The sequence below is a fragment of the Oncorhynchus gorbuscha genome, unplaced genomic scaffold, assembly GCF_021184085.1.
Source record: "Oncorhynchus gorbuscha isolate QuinsamMale2020 ecotype Even-year unplaced genomic scaffold, OgorEven_v1.0 Un_scaffold_2611, whole genome shotgun sequence".
Lineage (NCBI taxonomy): Eukaryota > Metazoa > Chordata > Actinopteri > Salmoniformes > Salmonidae > Oncorhynchus > Oncorhynchus gorbuscha.
This window is the reverse complement of record NW_025747073.1, coordinates 4,036-24,013: the sequence shown is the minus strand read 5'-3', so window position 1 is coordinate 24,013 and position 19,978 is coordinate 4,036. Positions and strand designations below refer to the sequence as shown.

General features: G+C 48.8%; 1 pseudogene; it reads right to left on the bottom strand.

The window, feature by feature from the left end:
- The window catches only part of LOC124026117, a 60,781-nt pseudogene extending 42,252 nt beyond the window's left edge, over positions 1–18,529 (bottom strand).
- Between the last annotated feature and the right edge of the window lie 1,449 nt (positions 18,530–19,978).

Here is a 19,978-nt window from a genome sequence, read left to right as displayed (position 1 = left end):
TATGCATGTCCCTTGTAGTATAGATATGTGTGTTCTAGATAGTGATGTGTGTACCTGGTCGTATAGATATGTGTGTTCTAGATAGTGATGCGTGTACCTTGTCGTATAGATATGTGTGTTCTAGATAGTGATGCGTGTACCTGGTCGTATAGATATGTGTGTTCTAGATAGTGATGCGTGTACCTGGTCGAATAGATATGTGTTCTAGATAGTGATGCATGTAACACACACACACACACACACACACACACACACACACACACACACACACACACACACACACACACACACACACACACACACACACACACACACACACACACACACACACACACACACACACACCTTTATTTAACTGGGCAAGTCAGTTAATAACAAATTCTTATTTTCAATGACGGCCTTGGAACAGTGGGTTAACTGTTCTAGATAGTGATGCGTGTACCTGGTAGTGAGCAAGCATGTTGAGTCTCTTCCAGTCGCTCTCAATCTTGGTAGAGAGGTCTTCATCCATCAGGATCGTACGCTGACCTCTGCCCTGGCGCCACTCTGTGAGGGGGCAAAGGTAAAGACAGGTTAGGGCACTACAGGGAGAAAGAGAGATTTATATCCAGCCTGCTCAGAATGACCTTTTCCACAAGATGCAGTGATCACTACGCTCTCTTTTTGTACACTCCTTTGATGTCACACACGCAGGTTGGCATTTATTGTCATGAATCTTTCCCTGTTGGCAGCTCTGTAGAGTCGTCACTGACTGGCACAGCCACAAAGTCATCAAATCTGATTTTAAACCTATTTTTACAATATAGCCAGTTTTGACTTTCTAGATGGCCCGTGTAGTGAAGAATTGCTCATTTCTGCCTCCAGGGCAAGATTCATGACAGTGAATGTCAACCTGCGTCACATACACACTGGTTCTGCAGGAGCCATGTATGTCTGGACCGTGGGAAGAGAAGGGGAGTGGCTACAGTGAAACAGATCTGGAGTTCCTGGAATCCTTCCTTTGAGGCCAGCATGAGATTCCCAGGCCACAAAGTAGCGATACCGAGACGTAGAACGAGTGTGACAACGAGTGTTAGTTGCAAGAGAGAACGAGAGGGAGGACAAGAAGAAATAGAGGGAAAAGAAAGGGAGGAAAATTAATCACCCACTCTGCTCTTTGATAGAGAGCGGATCGGGGCCTTCGCTGGGCCCTCTCGATCGATGGATGTGATTACCACTGCTAGCCAAGGTCCCTACTTCCTCTTTCATCTGTGGCGGGCCCCTGGCCCCCACGCTGAGTGCTCTCCACCATCGACCAGTGCTAAACCCCTGCTGAACTGTCTCTTATTGTCATTTCTGGGAACTAGCTAGGGCAGGAGAAACCACACCACCGCTACCCCATTCAACTGAACTTTCAGTCTCAGCTAGAAATACCACACCATTGCACCCTCAGGAGATACCCCACCTAAAGCACCCTTCAAGAGAAACCATACCACCGCACACACTCGAGATACAACGCCACCCCAAAGACATACGAAATAACCCACCACCCTCACCACTGTAGAGAAACCCCACCACTGTATTCGGTCACATTATAATGAAAATAAAATATATTGTGGAAAACAAACAAGGAGGTGATATTATTTTGTTTGCCGCATTTGAGTTTATATAAGAATGTGTCACTGTGTCGGTGTTGTTCCCGCCTGGCGTCGGTCACTGTCATCTCCTATTCCAATCACAAATAGACCAACAAAGCAGCAATCACAGGGCAGATGATGAAACACGTCCTAGGAGGGGTGCGGAGAACAACTTTGGCATCAGAAATCTCCAGAAAACACAAAGCCTCCTATTGTTTTCTCTCTGTACTGTACATCTTTCCATCAACATGCAAATGACCTGAGTCTCCAGTTGGGCCAGAGTAAACAAACCAAAGGAAGAGGAGAGAGGGAATTGGAAAAAAGGAGAGGAAAGAAAGGATGAATTTGGAGAAAACCAGAGTAAGATGAGATTGCCCCTGTACCCCAATCCTCCCAGGTCTCTCTGTGTGGAGCCCAGTGTTGTAGATAAAGGCTTTGGGGAGTGGAGGGATTCTAGAACATCGGAGCTCCTACAGTGAAGGTTAAGGTTATTGAGGTAGTGTTGTCATACTGCAGAGGGGGAAGTAGTGAAGGTTATTGAGGTAGTGTTGTCATACTGCAGAGGGGGAAGTAGTGAAGGTTATGGAGGTAGTGTTGTCATACTGCAGAGGGGGAAGTAGTAAAGGTTATTGAGGCAGTGTTGTCATACTGCAGAGGGGGAAGTAGTGAAGGTTATTGAGGTAGTGTTGTCATACTGCAGAGGGGGAAGTAGTGAAGGTTATTGAGGCAGTGTTGTCATACTGCAGAGGGGGAAGTAGTGAAGGTTATTGAGGTAGTGTTGTCATACTGCAGAGGGGGAAGTAGTGAAGGTTATTGAGGTAGTGTTGTCAGACTGCAAAGGGGGAAGTAGTGAAGGTTGCTGAGGTAGTGTTGTGAGAATGCAGAGTGAAGGTTGTTGAGGTGGTGTTGTCATACTGCAGAGGGGGAACCAGTGAAGGTTGTTGAGGTAGTGTTGTTATACTGCAGAGGGGGAAGTAGTGAAGGTTGTTGAGGTAGTGTTGTCATACTGCAGAGGGGGAACCAGTGAAGGTTGTTGAGGTGGTGTTGTCATACTGCAGAGGGGGAACCAGTGAAGGTTGTTGAGGTAGTGTTGTCATACTGCAGAGGGTGAACCAGTGAAGGTTATTGAGGTAGTGTTGTCATACTGCAGAGGGTGAACCAGTGAAGGTTATTGAGGTAGTGTTGTTATACTGCAGAGGGTGAACCAGTGAAGGTTATTGAGGTAGTGTTGTCATACTGCAGAGGGGGAAGCAGCACACACATGTACTTGCATATACATACACACACACACACAATTCACTCCCCCACCCTCACACACGTACCTATACCTCCCCACACACACAAAGCAGGTCTTGCTTGGATTGGTTCTCACGCCCTGTCCCCTCCTATCGTGCCTCCCTCAGGGGGACCCGGCATGGGGAATTAAAAACAATATCTGGGACAAAAACACTCTTGTCAAATTTGTTTTCAGGAGAGCCTGCAAGATGGAAACTGAGGATTGTCAATATGGGGGAGGAGGTTGGGGGAAGAGTTTGTCCGGACTAGGGAGGCCCTTTGATCTGTTAGTGGAATCATGCAGAGATGCTTCCTCTCCCTCTGAGTGGACTGTTGCATTCGGTGTAATATCCTTCTACCTATTGTCTTTTATACAAGACATAAATGACACCGCTTCCCTCCTAAACTACTGCATGTAGTCACAATGCCCCCCAGACGCAGTGACGACACGCAGTGAGTTCCCCCTCAGACTAAATGTCCAATTCTCTATAATAATAATAAACAATAAGACAACACACTGCCCGGTGGGCGCCACGAAACTGCCCGGTGGGCGCCACGAAACTGCCCGGTGGGCGCCATGAAACAATTTCGCAATGGAGCGCTCGCCAAAAACCTAAACCAATCTCTTCACTTATCAGAGAGACATTCCCCCATCACAGCTCCGTATGCCATTATAAATATACTATTACTAAGAAAACACAGGGCCACACACACACACACACACACACACACACACACACACACACACACACACACACACACACACACACACACACACACACACACACACACACACACACACACACACACACACACACACACACACACACACACACACACACACACACACACACCATCCTGATATGTGAATCTGTCACACTCTGGTCTTAGTATTTTGTGTTTATATATTTATTTGGTCAGGCCAGGGTGTGACATGGGTTTATTTAGTTGTGTTTTCGTATTGGGGTTTTAGTAGGCATTGGGATTGCGGCTGAGTAGGGGTGTCTCGCATAGGCTATGGCTGCCTGAGGCGGTTCTCAATTAGAGTCAGGTGATTCTCGTTGTCTCTGATTGGGAACCATATTTAGGTAGCCTGGGTTTCACTGTGTTTTGTGGGTGATTGTTCCTGTCTCTGTGTTTGTTGTCACAAGATAGGCTGTATAGGTTTTTGCGTTTCGTTTGTTGTTTTGTATATTATTGTTCTTTCATGTATCGTTCATTTTTCATTAAAGAACATGAGTAACCACCACGCTGCATTTTGGTCCGATCCTTGTTCTACCTCTTCATCAGAGGAGGAGATAGAAGAGAGCCGTTACAGAATCCATAAAAAGGCTCGCCACTCACCATCTACCTAGAAAGACCTGACGAAATTGATGGAATACAATCAGGAAATAAAACACACACACACTTAGGCGTGATAGGCCGTGCAGCTGGAAGATGTAGTGCCAGGATGTAGTATTGTGGGACTGAGAATGGGATTGTGACCTGTGCTCCCTCCGGCCTCTAGGTCACCAGGCTGCTTGTTACGGCGCACACCTGTCACCATCGTTACGTGCACCTGTGCGTCGTCAGACTCACCTGGACTCAATCACTTCCCTGATTACCTTCCCTATATATGTCACTCCCTTTGGTTCCTTCACCAGGCATCATTGTTTCTGTTCCAGTTTCATGTCTGTGCGTTGTTCGTGTTTTCTTGTTTTGTATTATGTTCCATGTATTGTTTTAGACACACACTCCCTGAACTTGCTTCCTGACTCTCAGCTCACTCGTTACAGGGACGTACAGGGGGAGCAGGTCACCACTCCTCACTACTACAAACAGAGACAATTAGTCATCTTATAACACCATTAGGAAATAACCTTGGTGAAGAAAATGACAACCCAGTCTACTGAGAACAGGAAGTAAGAAAGAATGAGAGAAGAAGAGAAAGCTGGAGTGAAAGGAAAGAAGGCCAATCTCTTCGAAAGTTTCACAGAAAATACATCTAAGATTGAGGAGGTTTGGGGATCTGAGAGCCTCTCCATTGATTACTTGATCAATCATGTGAGTCAGAGTGTGGTCAACAGGGCTGGATCGATGGGGAGTCGGAGAGGGAAGAGAACAATCACACAGCACCAGACATAGGAGCCAGAGAGAGGTCTGCTGGACTCAACTCTCCTGAGATCTATGGAGGTAGGCTGGTGTTGAGTCTCTCTGAACACTACTGTAATTTGAAGAAGAAGTCTTGAGAATCAATGGGTGTAGATCACAGGTGTCAAACTCATTCCACGGAGGGCCGAGTGGCTGCGGGTTTCTCGCTCCTCCCTTGTACCCGGAGTGATGAATTAAGGTCACTAATTAGTAAGGAACTCCCTCACCTGGTTGTCTAAGACGTAATTGAAAGGAGAAATCAAAAAGCCGCAGACACTAAGCCCTCTGTGGAATGAGTTTAACATCCCTGGTGTGGAGGAACACGAGAACTCTCACAATGGCCTCCACATGTTCAATGACGGAAGACTCATCAACACCGATTTGTCCACGTGATGGAAAAATAACTCAATGTTCGTCAATTAAAAACAGAAAATACAATATATATTTGCAATAATAATTCCAGGTGTTAACCTTTTCAACTCCAGGGAACATTTTCTCCATTTGTATCCGTATATGGTTGCTGTAGAAAAAGGGGCTCATTGACTGATCAGACTTGTATTCACCCGAACGGATTTCCAATAAGAAATGTTTTCGTTTTCCATTGCATAACATTCAGCTACAGAGTGCCCTAATGAACGGGGATCCTACCTAGGTCCATGTCAGAGGCCTTCTGTCGGTGGGAGTGGGGAACGTTCTTGTATATGGCGTCCAGGATCTTTTCCTTCACCTGGCTGATGGAGTCACAGTTCAACACCTTCACCTGGATCTCAGGGCTCTTCTCATTGTCCGGGTGGATGCAGTTCACCACCTGTAGAGAACAGGGACAAGACCTGGAGTTATACGCCTGCTATTACAATAGGAGTACAGTTCACCACCTGTAGAGAACAGGGACAAGACTTGAGTTATACACCTCCTATTACAATAGGAGTACAGTTCACCACCTGTAGAGAACAGGGACAAGACTTGGAGTTATACACCTCCTATTACAATAGGAGTACAGTTCACCACCTGTAGAGAACAGGGACAAGACTTGGAGTTATACGCCTGCTATTACAATAGGAGTACAGTTCACCACCTGTAGAGAACAGGGACAAGACCTGGAGTTATACACCTCCTATTACAATAGGAGTACAGTTCACCACCTGTAGAGAACAGGGACAAGACCTGGAGTTATACACCTCCTATTACAATAGGAGAACAGTTCACCACCTGTAGAGAACAGGGACAAGACCTGGAGTTATACGCCTGCTATTACAATAGGAGAACAGTTCACCACCTGTAGAGAACAGGCACAAGACCTGGAGTTATACGCCTGCTATTACAATAGGAGAACAGTTCACCACCTGTAGAGAACAGGGACAAGACCTGGAGTTATACGCCTCCTATTACAATAGGAGAACAGTTCACCACCTGTAGAGAACAGGGACAAGACCTGGAGTTATACGCCTGCTATTACAATAGGAGAACAGTTCACCACCTGTAGAGAACAGGGACAGGTATTTTTTCTATAGAATAGAGAATCACATCAGGAGTTGATGGGATTCAGGTATGCTGTGTCTCAGTTGATAATTCTATTGGAGATGGAGACACATTCTGTGGGATGACGATAATCCAACCATGGCGCGGTCGTTGGATATCAGGTTTGAAAGAGGCCATTCTGTATCTGTCAAGTCTGGTGAAAGTCTTTCCTGTAATAGAAATGGGTATTCAGAGAAACTGGCCTCCCAGGGGGGGCCAGTCTGACACGGCATGGCTACCTTGAGTCGATGAGTGGTTAACAAGCTAATTATTATCGCACGGTTATTATCATTCACAGTGAATACATCAGCCATCATCATCAGCATCATCATCATCATCTACGCAATTGAAGCTCTCGCCAGATGTAATTACATGGTCCAAGGGAAAGAAGGAGGCCATTTACATAAGAAAGAGAAAATAAAATACTTCATGGTCCCATGCTGTTCCCAGTAAAATTCTATACCTCTATCGTTGAGCAGATAATTACATGTTGTAAAGGGCCACTCCATCATCAATCCTTCTAGATTGATTGAGACAGAGATACTGTTTCTCACGGCCAACTGAAATAACTCTATTCCTCTCCAGGCTATCTGAGCCACACTGTGTGTTTCCTGGGAAGGGTTTGATTTGTCTTACAGAGACATTGAGGTAGTAACAGACTGCCTGGCCGGGTGTCTTGTCTTCCCTCAGTCAGCTCAGGTCACAGTGATGGAGGAGAGGAATGAAGGTGATCAGAGAGTAGAACAGAAAGAGAGACCAGGGAAACAGCCTCCTCCCCCTCTTCCTGGCCTCCTCCCCCCTCTTCCCTGCCCCCCCCCCCTTCCCTGATCTCTAACACACTCCCTCCTTTCCCCGGCCTCCTCCCCCTCTTCCTCGCCTCCTCCCCCTCTTCCTCGCCTCCTCCCCCTCTTCCTGGCCTCCTCCCCCTCTTCCTGGCCTCCTCCCCCCTCTTCCTCACCCCCCTTCCCTGATCTCTAACACACTCCCTCCTTTCCCCTGCCTCCTCCCCCTCTTCCTCGCCTCCCCCTCTTCCTCGCCTCCTCCCCCTCTTCCTCACCTCCTCCCCCCTCTTCCTCACCTCCTCCCCCTCTTCCTCGCCTCCTCCCCCCTCTTCCTCGCCTCCTCCCCCTCTTCCTCGCCTCCTCCCCCTCTTCCTCGCCTCCTCCCTCTGTCAGCTCCGGTCTCTAAAAGAAAGTGAGGTCAGGAGCCCTCTTCCAGTCAGTCGTGAAAGGAGGCGGGTGGCTAGGTGTTACCGTGTCCAAAACCCCTTCCTTCCCCTCCCCACCCCACAAAATGCAGTTCCTACCCCAGCCCAGTTCCTACCCCAGCCCAGGTCCTACCCCAGCCCAGTTCCTACCCCAGCCCAGTTCCTACCCCAGCCCAGTTCCTACCCCAGCCCAGGTCCTACCCCAGCCCAGGTCCTACCCCAGCCCAGTTCCTACCCCAGCCCAGGTCCTACCCCAGCCCAGTTCCTACCCCAGCCCAGTTCCTACCCCAGCCCAGTTCCTACCCCAGACCCTTACCAGCATCTTGTAGTCGATTTGCTGTCTGATGAGCTTATCCTCGCTCAGCGAGTAGCGCGCCTCGCCAGTGATGGAGTCTATAGGCCCCTTTTCCATCTGCTGCTTGATGGCACAGAAGAGGGAGAAGAGGGGCTCGCCCGCACACTCCTGTGTAGAGAGGGATGGTGAGAGACAGACAGACAGAGACAGAGAGACAGACAGAGACAGACAGACAGAGACAGAGACAGAGACAGAGACAGAGACAGACAGACAGACACAGACAGACAGACAGACAGACAGACAGACAGACAGACAGACAGACAGACAGACAGACAGACAGACAGACAGACAGACAGACAGACAGACAGACAGACAGACAGACAGACAGACAGACAGACAGACAGACAGACAGACAGACAGACAGACAGACAGAGACAGAGAGAGAGAGACAGACAAACAGATAAACAGAGAGAGATTGGTGTCAAAAATATAACCTTAACCCTAACTCTAACACGAACCCGATTTCCTAACCCTAAACCAAATTGTAATGCCATTTCATAACCCTAAACCAAATTGTAATGCCATTTCATAACCCTAAACATAATTGTAATGCCCATATCTAATTCTAACCTTAACTCTAAACCCCTAGAAACAGCATTTTACCCTGTGGGGACTAACAAAATGTTACTATTTTTTACTATTCTTGTGGGGATACGTCCACACACACAAACAAACACACGCACACACACAGACACGTTACCATATTACACACTCTCACAGACATGAAGCTAGAGGAGCTGAATGGGTGAGAAAAGCAGAATGTATCAGAGTGAAGTGTATGCAGACATTGACCTTTAGGAACTTGTATAGCAGGAAGGTGAACCAGTTGGTCAGCATTTTCTCTGCCACAGACTCCGTCCTGAAATCAACAGAGACATTCCATCAACATACCATCCCTCACAACCTCACAAATACTCAATATGATCATCAAATTCCCCACAAAACCAGGACTGTCGTAATTAATAGGGGCTTTTGTTACACAAACATCATTGCAAAAACATTTTTGGCTCTCACTTCTAAAGGTCCCCAATCTTCCTGCCGATGCCTTTTATATTCAGGCACGCCAAGGGCACCTAAGCTACGCTGGGGTCTTAATAGAAGAGAAAGCAATTAAAACCTTTATTTGATCCCATTGGGATTGATGTCATTAGAAGGGCCTATAATAATACTGGCCTCATTATTAACCTCTCCCTCCTTAGCCCATTCACACCCACTGTCTGGGACGACACCGAACATCACATTACAATAGAAAGTGGATGCACACATCCATCGCCCTGCTCTCTTTCATGTCCGGTCTCTCGTGCCAGTGGGCGCTCCGCTGGCGTGACTAATCGGGGCACCGTTCACTGGGCTACCACAGGCGGCCATACCGTGTGAATGGATAATATTCATGTGCACAATAACAAACAGCAGGGTCTGAAAGGCGAGAGGCGGGGATCGGATATCTTTTGACACGTCTCTGGCTCCTGTGTGGTGGGTAATCTGCCAAGAACCCCCCCCCCCTCACCCCACCACCACCTCAATGAGGCATGGCCACAGGCATCAATATTTCAGGATTAGGCCATTGTGTGTGTGTGCACGCCCCTTGCCCCTTGTGTCATTCGGTTGCCACCTGCAGCCTCCCCTGGCCCCTCCTCTCAGAGCCCTCCTGGCCCCTCCACTCCGAGCCCTCCTGGCCCCTCCTATCAGAGCCCTCCTGGCCCCTCCACTCAGAGCCCTCCTGGCCCCTCCTCTCAGAGCCCTCCTGGCCCCTCCTCTCAGAGCCCTCCTGGCCCCTCCACTCAGAGCCCTCCTGGCACCTCTTAGGAGGACCATCGCAATTAGAGATGGAGGATTGTGCCCGCTGTGCCAATAGGCCGGGCCCGGCACCCCTGCCAACCAGAATTGGCACAACACCTGGATGGGATTAACATCCTGCTCTGCTTGCGCCCGCACTTTTATGTTGGTGCGGCGGCCGAGAGTGTCCTCGGCTCTAGGGGTAAGGGAGGTCACGTTTCATCTTTTCTTTCATGTGTCCCTCACTCTATTCCTCCCCTCCACTCCCTCATTCGCTCTCCCTCCTCCCTCCTCTCCCCTCAGACCCTGTCCCCTTACTTGTAATCATTCACACTTCCAAATGGTCTCCATGTAGACAAATTCAGCACATCAATCAAAGGGATGAAAAGAGAGTGTAAAAGGGAGAGGTGGAGAAGAAATGACTTGGAGATGGAGGGAGGAGGAGTCTCAGTAAAATGGAAGAATAACAGAATGACTTGGAGATGGAGGGAGGAGGAGTCTCAGTAAAATGGAAGAATAACAGAATGACTTGGAGATGGAGGGAGGGGTCAGTAAAATGGAAGAATAACAGAATGACTTGGAGATGGAGGGAGGAGGGGTCTCAGTAAAAGACAAGAATAACAGAATGACTTGGAGATGGAGGGAGGAGGGGTCTCAGTAAAAGACAATAATAACAGAATGACTTGGAGATGGAGGGAGGAGGGGTCTCAGTAAAAGACAAGAATAACAGAATGACTTGGAGATGGAGGGAGGAGGGTCTCAGTAAAAGACAAGAATAACAGAATGACTTGGCTGAGTCTTTATCTCCTCTTTCAGCTCCCGCGTTTTCTCCTCCTTTTGTTATTTTATGTGTTTGTGTGTGTTCTTAAAGAACGTTTTCAGAAAGGTGTGTGCAACTGTGTGTGTAACTGTGTGTGTGTGTGCTCTTAAAGAACGTGTTCAGAAAGGTGTGTGTAACTGTGTGTGTTTGTGGTTTTCTTTGGCAGTGCGAGCCAGGCCCTCCAGTAATGATCTGTTTTGGCACGGCCCCACAGGGAGTCCAAATGGCCATCCTCTATCCAAGCCCTGCCTATAGGGAAGATGGGATGAAGGGTTGCTGTACCTAACATGTCCACAACCGCCCGACAACCTCCTCAGCCTCCTCTCGACTGCCACATCTCTACAACGTATCAGTAACGTTACTGATAAGTTAACATGGCTGTAATGCTCTGTGATAGTAGTGTGCCTGCTTAGCACACAGTCAACCAAGTCAACTTGTTGGTACTTAGTTTCCCCTGGTTACAGAGCAGTCGTTTTGCCTCTGCACGTGAGATGGGAACCAAAGAATTCTTGGATTGCAGATCCGGTGGGACGCATTAGTATGTCGTGCAGAGCGACGCTCTATAAAACGGAGGCTTAACGCTCAATGTATCTTCACAGCTCTCCCACTCATCCCACAGACATTTCTTTACAGGCATCTGGCATCGCACTGATCATGATAATCTAAACCATGGGTGCTGAAACAACAGATGTGGCTTACAAACAGAGTTTTGATACCAGAGGTCATTAATGAGGGTTCTGTAGACCATATCGTCCTAGGGTGTTATTGATTGTGATAGATAAGCTCTTAAAATCAATAAGATGTTAAAGGACAGGATTCTCAGTGACGTTTTTCACTCTACCCTCCTCTGGGCCAAGTGGGGGTCACAAGGCTTTTCTTCTGTTAACCAAACACGCAGCTACGTTGTAGCTCTGCTGCTAGCCACGCCCCCTTCCTCCAATCCCACGTGTTAAAGCACCACAGCATGAAGTCAAAAATGATTTCAATTTCCCACTCGGGCTCCTGGGGAGAAGATTGTCTGTCTGACGCAGAGCACAGGCTGCATACCCAATGGCACCCTATGTTCTTTATAGAGCACTACTTTTGCACTACTTTTTTCACGACCTCATTCCTGATCAAAAGTAGTGCACTACATAGGGAATAGGGTACAATTTGGGACATAGAAGCAGTCTCAGTGCTTAGGCTGACGTCTTCTTACTAGCACTACTGAGATAATCCTCACAGTATAATCAGAGGACCTTTAGCTCCTACTGATTATTATCCCCTGTGTGTGTGTGTGTGTGTGTGTGTGTGTGTGTGTGTGTGTGTGTGTGTGTGTGTGTGTGTGTGTGTGTGTGTGTGTGTGTGTGTGTGTGTGTGTGTGTGTGTGTGTGTGTGTGTGTGTGTGTGTGTGTGTGTGTGTGTGTGTGTTTGTGTGTGTGTGTGTGTGTGTGTGTGTGTGTGTGTGTGCATCAGGAGAGGCAGATGGACGGTTGCTGGTTAAAGGAAATAATAGTAGCCCCGATTTTTTAAATGATATATTATATCATAGATGGATGAAAGAAATCTGAGCTGTGGAAAAGGTTCAGCAGCTATTTCAGTATGCATGAGGAGAGAATGAGAGGGTGTAAGCAGGGGTGGGGGGTGGAGGAAGGAGAGGGGGCTGACAGAGGAGGGCGCAAAAATGCGACAGATGGTTGTGGAAGTCTCTCGTTAGTTAGTTTGCCTGGTGGTGTGCTTCAGCTGAGGTTGAGACGGGCAGATGGGGATGTAGAGAAAGGCGGGAGAGGAGAGTGGAGGAGAGGAGAGTGGAGGAGAGGAGAGTGGTGGAGAGGAGAGTGGAGAGTGGAGGAGAGGAGAGTGGAGGAGAATGGAGGAGAGGAGAATGGAGAGTGGAGGAGAGGAGAATGGAGAGTGGATGAGAGTGGAGGAGAGTGGAGGACAGGGGTGGAGAGTGGTGGAGAGGAGAGTGGAGAGTGGAGGAGAGGAGAGTGGAGGAGAATGGAGGAGAGGAGAATGGAGAGTGGAGGAGAGGAGAATGGAGAGTGGATGAGAGTGGAGTAGAGTGGAGGACAGGGGTGGAGAGTGGTGGAGAGGAGAGTGGAGAGTGGAGGAGAGGAGAGTGGAGGAGAATGGAGGAGAGGAGAATGGAGAGTGGAGGAGGGGAGAATGGAGAGTGGATGAGAGTGGAGTAGAGTGGAGGGAGGAGAATAGAGGAGAGGAGAATGGAGGAGAGGAGAGTGGAGGAGATGGAGAGTGGAGGAGAATGGAGGAGAGGAGAATGGAGGAGAGGAGAGTGGAGGAGAATGGAGGAGAGGATAATGGAGAGTGGAGGAGAGGAGAATGGAGAGTGGATGAGAGTGGAGGAGAGTGGAGGACAGGGGTGGAGAGTGGTGGAGAGGGGTGGGAGGATGGAGGAGAGTGGTGAGAGAGGGTGGAGGAGAGGGGTGGAGAGTGGTGGAGAGGGGTGGAGAGGGAGGAGAGGGGTGGAGAGGGTGGAGGAGAGGGGTGGAGAGGGGAGGGAGAGGGAGGAGAGGGTGGGAGGAGAGGGGTGGGAGGGGAGAGAGTGGGGGGAGAGTGGAGGAGAGGGGAGGAGAGGAGTGGAGAGTGGAGGAGAGGGGAGGAGAGGGGTGGAGAGTGGGGGCAGAGGGGTGGAGAGTGGTGGAGAGGGGAGGAGAGTGGGGGAGAGGGGTGGAGAGGGGTGGAGAGTGGTGGAGAGTGGAGGAGAGTGGAGGAGAATGGAGGAGAGGGGTGGAGAGTTTGTCTTGGAAGCGGTGATGGGAAGCTGGTCTGGACACAGTGCCAAAGATGTCCTGCTTATGCACTTTGAGCAGTGATTTAGTAATCAAGTAAAAAGGCAAAGAGGGGGGAAAGACAGAGAAAAGAGAGAGAAAGAGAGATGGCCTGCGCAGAGGCGGGGGAGAGAGAGAGGGCGGGAGATAGATGGATAAAGCGAGAGAGAGAGAGAGAGAGAGAGAGAGAGAGAGAGAGAGAGAGAGAGAGAGAGAGAGAGAGAGAGAGAGAGAGAGAGAGAGAGAGAGACAATGAGAGGGAGATTGGGAGGACACATAGGGAGGAGGAAGGGAGAGATATATTGAGGGACGGGACGGGGACGGGGGGGCGGGGGGTGTTACTCAGAGCCCAGATTTAGCCTTCTCATCACAGCTGAGTGAGCCTGGGTGTCTCCTCTATTTTGGGTGTGTATCCAGGGCCAAGAAGCAAGTATGTGACCGTGTGTTAGGGCTAGCAGCTAAAGGTTAGTCAGACTGAGGGTGGCCACGTGTGATAGCACAAGCACACCCCTCTAGTCTGACAGTGTTCCCGCAGCTAGCCCCTCTCGTCTGACAGTGTTCCCGCAGCTAGCCCCTCTCGTCTGACAGTGTTCCCGCAGCTAGCCCCTCTAGTCTGGCAGTGTTCCAGCAGCTAGCCCCTCTAGTAAGTCGCTCTGGATAAGAGCGTCTGCTAAATGACTTAAATGTAAATGTAGTCTGACAGTGTTCCAGCAGCTAGCCCCTATAGTCTAACAGTGTTCCAGCAGCTAGCCCCTCTAGTCTGACAGTGTTCCAGCAGCTAGCCCCTCTAGTCTGACAGTGTTCCAGCAGATAGAACCTCTAGTCTGGTAGTGTTCCAGCAGCTAGCCCTCTAGTCTGACAGTGTTCTAGCAGATAGAACCTCTAGTCTGGTAGTGTTACAGCAGCTAGCCCCTCTAGTCTGGTAGTGTTCCAGCATTGAGCCCCTCTAGTCTGACAGTGTTCCAGCAGTTAGCCCCTCTAGTCTGACAGTGTTCCCGCAGCTAGCCCCTCTCGTCTGACAGTGTTCCAGCAGCTAGCCCCTCTAGTCTGACAGTGTTCCAGCAGCTAGCCCCTATAGTCTAACAGTGTTCCAGCAGCTAGCCCCTCTAGTCTGACAGTGTCCCAGCAGCTAGCCCCTCTAGTCTGGTAGTGTTCCCGCAGCTAGCCCCTCTAGTCTGGTAGTGTTCCAGCACTAGCCCCTCTCGTCTGACAGTGTCCCAGCAGCTAGCCCCTCTAGTCTGACAGTGTCCCAGCAGCTAGCCCCTCTAGTCTGGTAGTGTCCCAGCAGCTAGCCCCTCTAGTCTGGTAGTGTCCCAGCAGCTAGCCCCTCTAGTCTGGTAGTGTCCCAGCAGCTAGCCCCTCTAGTCTGGTAGTGTTCCAGCAGCTAGCCCCTCTAGTCTGACAGTGTCCCAGCAGCTAGCCCCTCTAGTCTGGTAGTGTTCCCGCAGCTAGCCCCTCTAGTCTGGTAGTGTTCCCGCAGCTAGCCCCTCTCGTCTGACAGTGTTCCAGCAGCTAGCCCCTCTAGTCTGACAGTGTTCCAGCAGCTAGCCCCTATAGTCTAACAGTGTTCCAGCAGCTAGCCCCTCTAGTCTGACAGTGTCCCAGCAGCTAGCCCCTCTAGTCTGGTAGTGTTCCCGCAGCTAGCCCCTCTAGTCTGACAGTGTTCCAGCAGCTAGCCCCTCTAGTCTGACAGTGTTCCAGCAGCTAGCCCCTATAGTCTAACAGTGTTCCAGCAGCTAGCCCCTCTAGTCTGACAGTGTCCCAGCAGCTAGCCCCTCTAGTCTGGTAGTGTTCCAGCAGCTAGCCCCTCTAGTCTGGTAGTGTTCCAGCAGCTAGCCCCTCTAGTCTGGTAGTGTTCCCGCAGCTAGCCCCTCTAGTCTGGTAGTGTTCCAGAAGCTAGCCCCTCTAGTCTGGTAGTGTTCCCGCAGCTAGCCCCTCTAGTCTGGTAGTGTTCCCGCAGCTAGCCCCTCTAGTCTGGTAGTGTTCCAGCAGCTAGCCCTTCTAGTCTGGTAGTGTTCCCGCAGCTAGCCCCTCTAGTCTGGTAGTGTTCCAGCAGCTAGCCCTTCTAGTCTGGTAGTGTTCCCGCAGCTAGCCCCTCTAGTCTGGCAGTGTTCCAGCAGCTAGCCCCTCTAGTCTGGTAGTGTTCCCGCAGCTAGCCCCTCTAGTCTGGTAGTGTTCCAGCAGCTAGCCCCTCTAGTCTGGTAGTGTTCCAGCAGCTAGCCCCTCTAGTCTGACAGTGTTCCCGCAGCTAGCCCCTCTAGTCTGACAGTGTTCCCGCAGCTAGCCCCTCTAGTCTGGTAGTGTTCCAGCAGCTAGCCCCTCTAGTCTGGTAGTGTTCCAGCAGCTAGCCCCTCTAGTCTGGTAGTGTTCCAGCAGCTAGCCCCTCTAGTCTGGTAGTGTTCCAGCAGCTAGCCCCTCTAGTCTGGTAGTGTTCCAGCAGCTAGCCCTTCTAGTCTGGTAGTGTTCCAGCAGCTAGCCCCTCTAGTCTGGTAGTGTTCCCGCAGCTAGCCCCTCTAGTCTGGTAGTGTTCCAGCAGCTAGCCCCTCTAGTCTGGTAGTGTTCCCGCAGCTAGCCCCTCTAGTCTGGTAGTGTTCCAGCAGCTAGCCCCTCTAGTCTGGTAGTGTTCCAGCAGCTAGCCCCTCTAGTCTGGTAGTGTTCCAGCAGCTAGCCCCTCTAGTCTGGTAGTGTTCCAGCAGCTAGCCCCTCTAGTCTGGTAGTGTTCCAGCAGCTAGCCCCTCTAGTCTGGTAGTGTTCCAGCAGCTAGCCCCTCTAGTCTGGTAGTGTTCCAGCAGCTAGCCCTTCTAGTCTGGTAGTTCCAGTATTGTTTTTACAGACTGTATTATACTGTAATATTTACTGTAGTGTTTTAGTTTTATTGTCTTTGACATAGGAGTGAGGGCTTTCGCCTTGAGGCAACCTACTGGACAAATACTTAAAGATCACATTTTCCACAACCAGAGAGTTCAGAGCTTCTGCTCTTATAACCTGTAAGGAACACAATATATGGTCTGTACTTGGCATGTAGGTTTTTCACTTATGGGTGGCACAAATTGGGATTTTGGGGAGGGGATTGGGCAGGTTATATGCAAATTAAATACACTAGTATTTCCATATATACTGTAAACATGACTCAAATATTTACTACAGTGTTTCTTTTCAGATAAAAAAATTGGGATTTTGGGGAGGGGATTGGGCAGGTTATATGCAAATTAAATACACTAGTATTTCCATATATACTGTAAACATGACTCAAATATTTACTACAGTGTTTCTTTTCAGATAAAACTGTAATATGTATTATAGTATTCTACAGTATACTACAACATTCTATAGTAAGTACGATACACGATCAAGTGACACTACAGCGTTTAGTATAATATTCTACACTATACTACAGAATTCTATAGTAAGTACTGTAGTATTGTTTCATTTGGGATTGAGGGAGTTTACTGCCTGGTAATGGCTCCGGAAGCTCTGGGTGTGATTAATCATGCCTTGCCCATACAGCATGAATCCAATGCTGCATCCAAGATCTTTCTGTTAAACGTCTCCTTCATGATGTGAATATGCGGTTCATTTTCTGACACAACGATATGCTCAATATGCTCCCGAACAGAGGAATCTGTGTCTATCTTCATTGGGGAGGAGGATTTCGCCCGAGGGAGGACGGGAGGTTTGCAATTGAAATTAGGAAGATTAAATTCATTTACGACATGCCTATCAAATCATTGGGGAGGCTGACTGAGCAGTGAGCACCCTGAGCAAATGTGTGATACAACGACCACACGGACCAACGTCTTTTTCAAGGTTAACCGAGATGGTCACAACACTTGCAGCACCATATATGGTGATATGGTGTTGAATTGAAGTGGTGGTACTGTGTATATGATACAGACTGACACACAGGGAAGTGCTGATTGAGTGGGGAGTAGCTAGGGCTTTTAACAATCCCATTTCTTTTTCAAGTGAGGATTTTTACTTTTTTTTAAAATTGGATTCTCCGCTAATTAATCGTAATTATATTCTAATGATGTGCGTGTCAGAGTAGTACATGTTTCTGAGACAAAGTGATCATTTCAATGTCATTGAAGTTAATTCCACATGTCACCGCCATGAAACAGTGAATATGGAGCGATCAGGCGTGGCTGATCGGCTTGCTGCTTGACTAATACACTAATTCCACAAAGTCCAGTTTCAAAGGACGCATCCCAAATGGCACCCTATGGGCCCTGGCCAAAAGTACTGCACTATATAATAAATAAGGATTTTACCCTGTTCTTAGTTTTAGCATAAACCAGCCATTCTAGAGAGTTAGAGTTGGAGAAGAAGTACGGACATTGGTATTAATGATCAATTGAGAGCGGCTTGGAGAGGGAAAGCAAACCCACAGCCACAGTTGTCCATTACCATTGAGTGGAAATCTATGAGTGTTAATGTGTAGGATAAAGCTAATGCAACGTTGATGTTAGCATTAGTCAGCTGTTCAGAGCTTAAATGCGTAAGAGCTCCGTGAGGGCCCAATCATTCACTCTGTCGCAGATAGAGAGAGAGAGAAAGAGAACGAGAGAAGAGAGTGATGAAGAGAGCGAGAGAAGAGAGCAAGAGAAGAGAGTGATGAAGAGAGATAGAGAAGTGTGTGTGTGAGTTTGTGCAGGTGTTCTGGAGAAGTGAAGTCACTCACCCCTCTCCCCAGACACAGAGAGGTGAGGACAGAGCCAAGGCCTTTGTCTTAATGAGGCCAGAGATGGCCCACGAGAGTCACACACACACCCACTTCTCCCCTCTCCCCTCACCTTCGGAGCAGCAGCTTGGGGTGGTTCTTGCTCTCCAGGTTGCGGTCGATGAGGTCAGAGAGCAGGTGCTTGAGGACATCGGTGGCGTACTCCAGTTTACTCTGCAGCATTGTCATGATGAGCGAGGCCACGTTGCCGCGGTCGCGCATGGAGAAGCGCGCTGCGACTCGAGCGTGCGGATGAATGAGAGCAGGAAGACCTTGTTGTTGATGAGCTGGCCGAACAGCTTCAGGCCCTTCTCCACCTGCTCCTGTCTGTAGCCCGGCACCTGGAAGACAGGGAGGAGAAGAAGAGAGGAGAGACGGATACGCTTAGATGACAATTTATTTATTTAACTAGGCAAGTCAGTTAAGAACAAATTCTTATTTTCAATGACAGCCTAGGAACAGTGGGTTAACTGCCTTGTTCAGGGGCACAATGACAGATTTGTACCTTGTCAGCTCGGGAGTCCAACGCTCTAACCACTAACCTGCCGCCCCGTCAGAGGTCACACTTGTCTCAGATACAGAGACTGTTTGGGGTCACGGTTTGGGGTCAGTCATGCATGCATACATTTTACACTTGGGTGGTCCGGGGAATGGAATCCACGACCCTGGCGTTACAAACACCATGCTCTACCAACTGAGATACAAAGGACCACATGGTCAGGCCAAACGCCTGGCCCAAGTCATGGGTGTAACATAACATCACTACATCCCTCGTCATTAGAGTAACATGAAGCCAACACGAGATGAATCAGACATCACTACATCCCTAGTCATTAGAGTAACATGGACCCAACACTAGAGGAATCAGACATCACTACATCCCTAGTCATTAGAGTAACATGGACCCAGCACTAGAGGAATCAGACATCACTACATCCCTAGTCATTAGAGTAACATGGAATCAGACATCACTACACTAGTCATTAGAGTAACATGAAGCCAACACAGAATCAGACATCACTACATCCCTAGTCATTAGAGTAACATGGACCCAACACTAGAGGAATCAGACATCACTACATCCCTAGTCATTAGAGTAACATGGACCCAGCACTAGAGGAATCAGACATCACTACATCCCTAGTCATTAGAGTAACATGGACCCAGCACTAGAGGAATCAGACATCACTACATCCCTAGTCATTAGAATAACATGGACCCAACACTAGAGGAATCAGACATCAATACATCCCTAGTCATTAGAGTAACATGGACCCAACACTAGAGGAATCAGACATCACTACATCCCTAGTCATTAGAGTAACATGGACCCAACACTAGAGGAATCAGACATCCAGGGATAGACTATAGACTCTGACTGACTGTGGGGAAGAACTCATTCCATGGCCTTGGCATCTCCCATTCCAGCCAAATCCATTATCACTCCACTGGCTCAATTCAAATCAAATCAAATTTGACTTGTCACATACACATGGTTAGCAGATGTTGATGTGAGTGTAGCGAAATGCTTGTGCTTCTAGTTCCGACAATGCAGTGATAACCAACCTAGCTGTTAAGACCTGGTTCTCTCAAATGACAGTCTGTTTAACCCTGGTTCTCTCAAATGACAGTCTGTTTAACCCTGGTTCTCTCAAATGACAGTCTGTTTAACCCTGGTTCTCTCAAATGACAGTCTGTTTAACCCTGGTTCTCTCAAATGACAGTCTGTTTAACCCTGGTTCTCTCAAATGACAGTCTATTAAGACTGTTTAACCCTGGTTCTCTCAAAT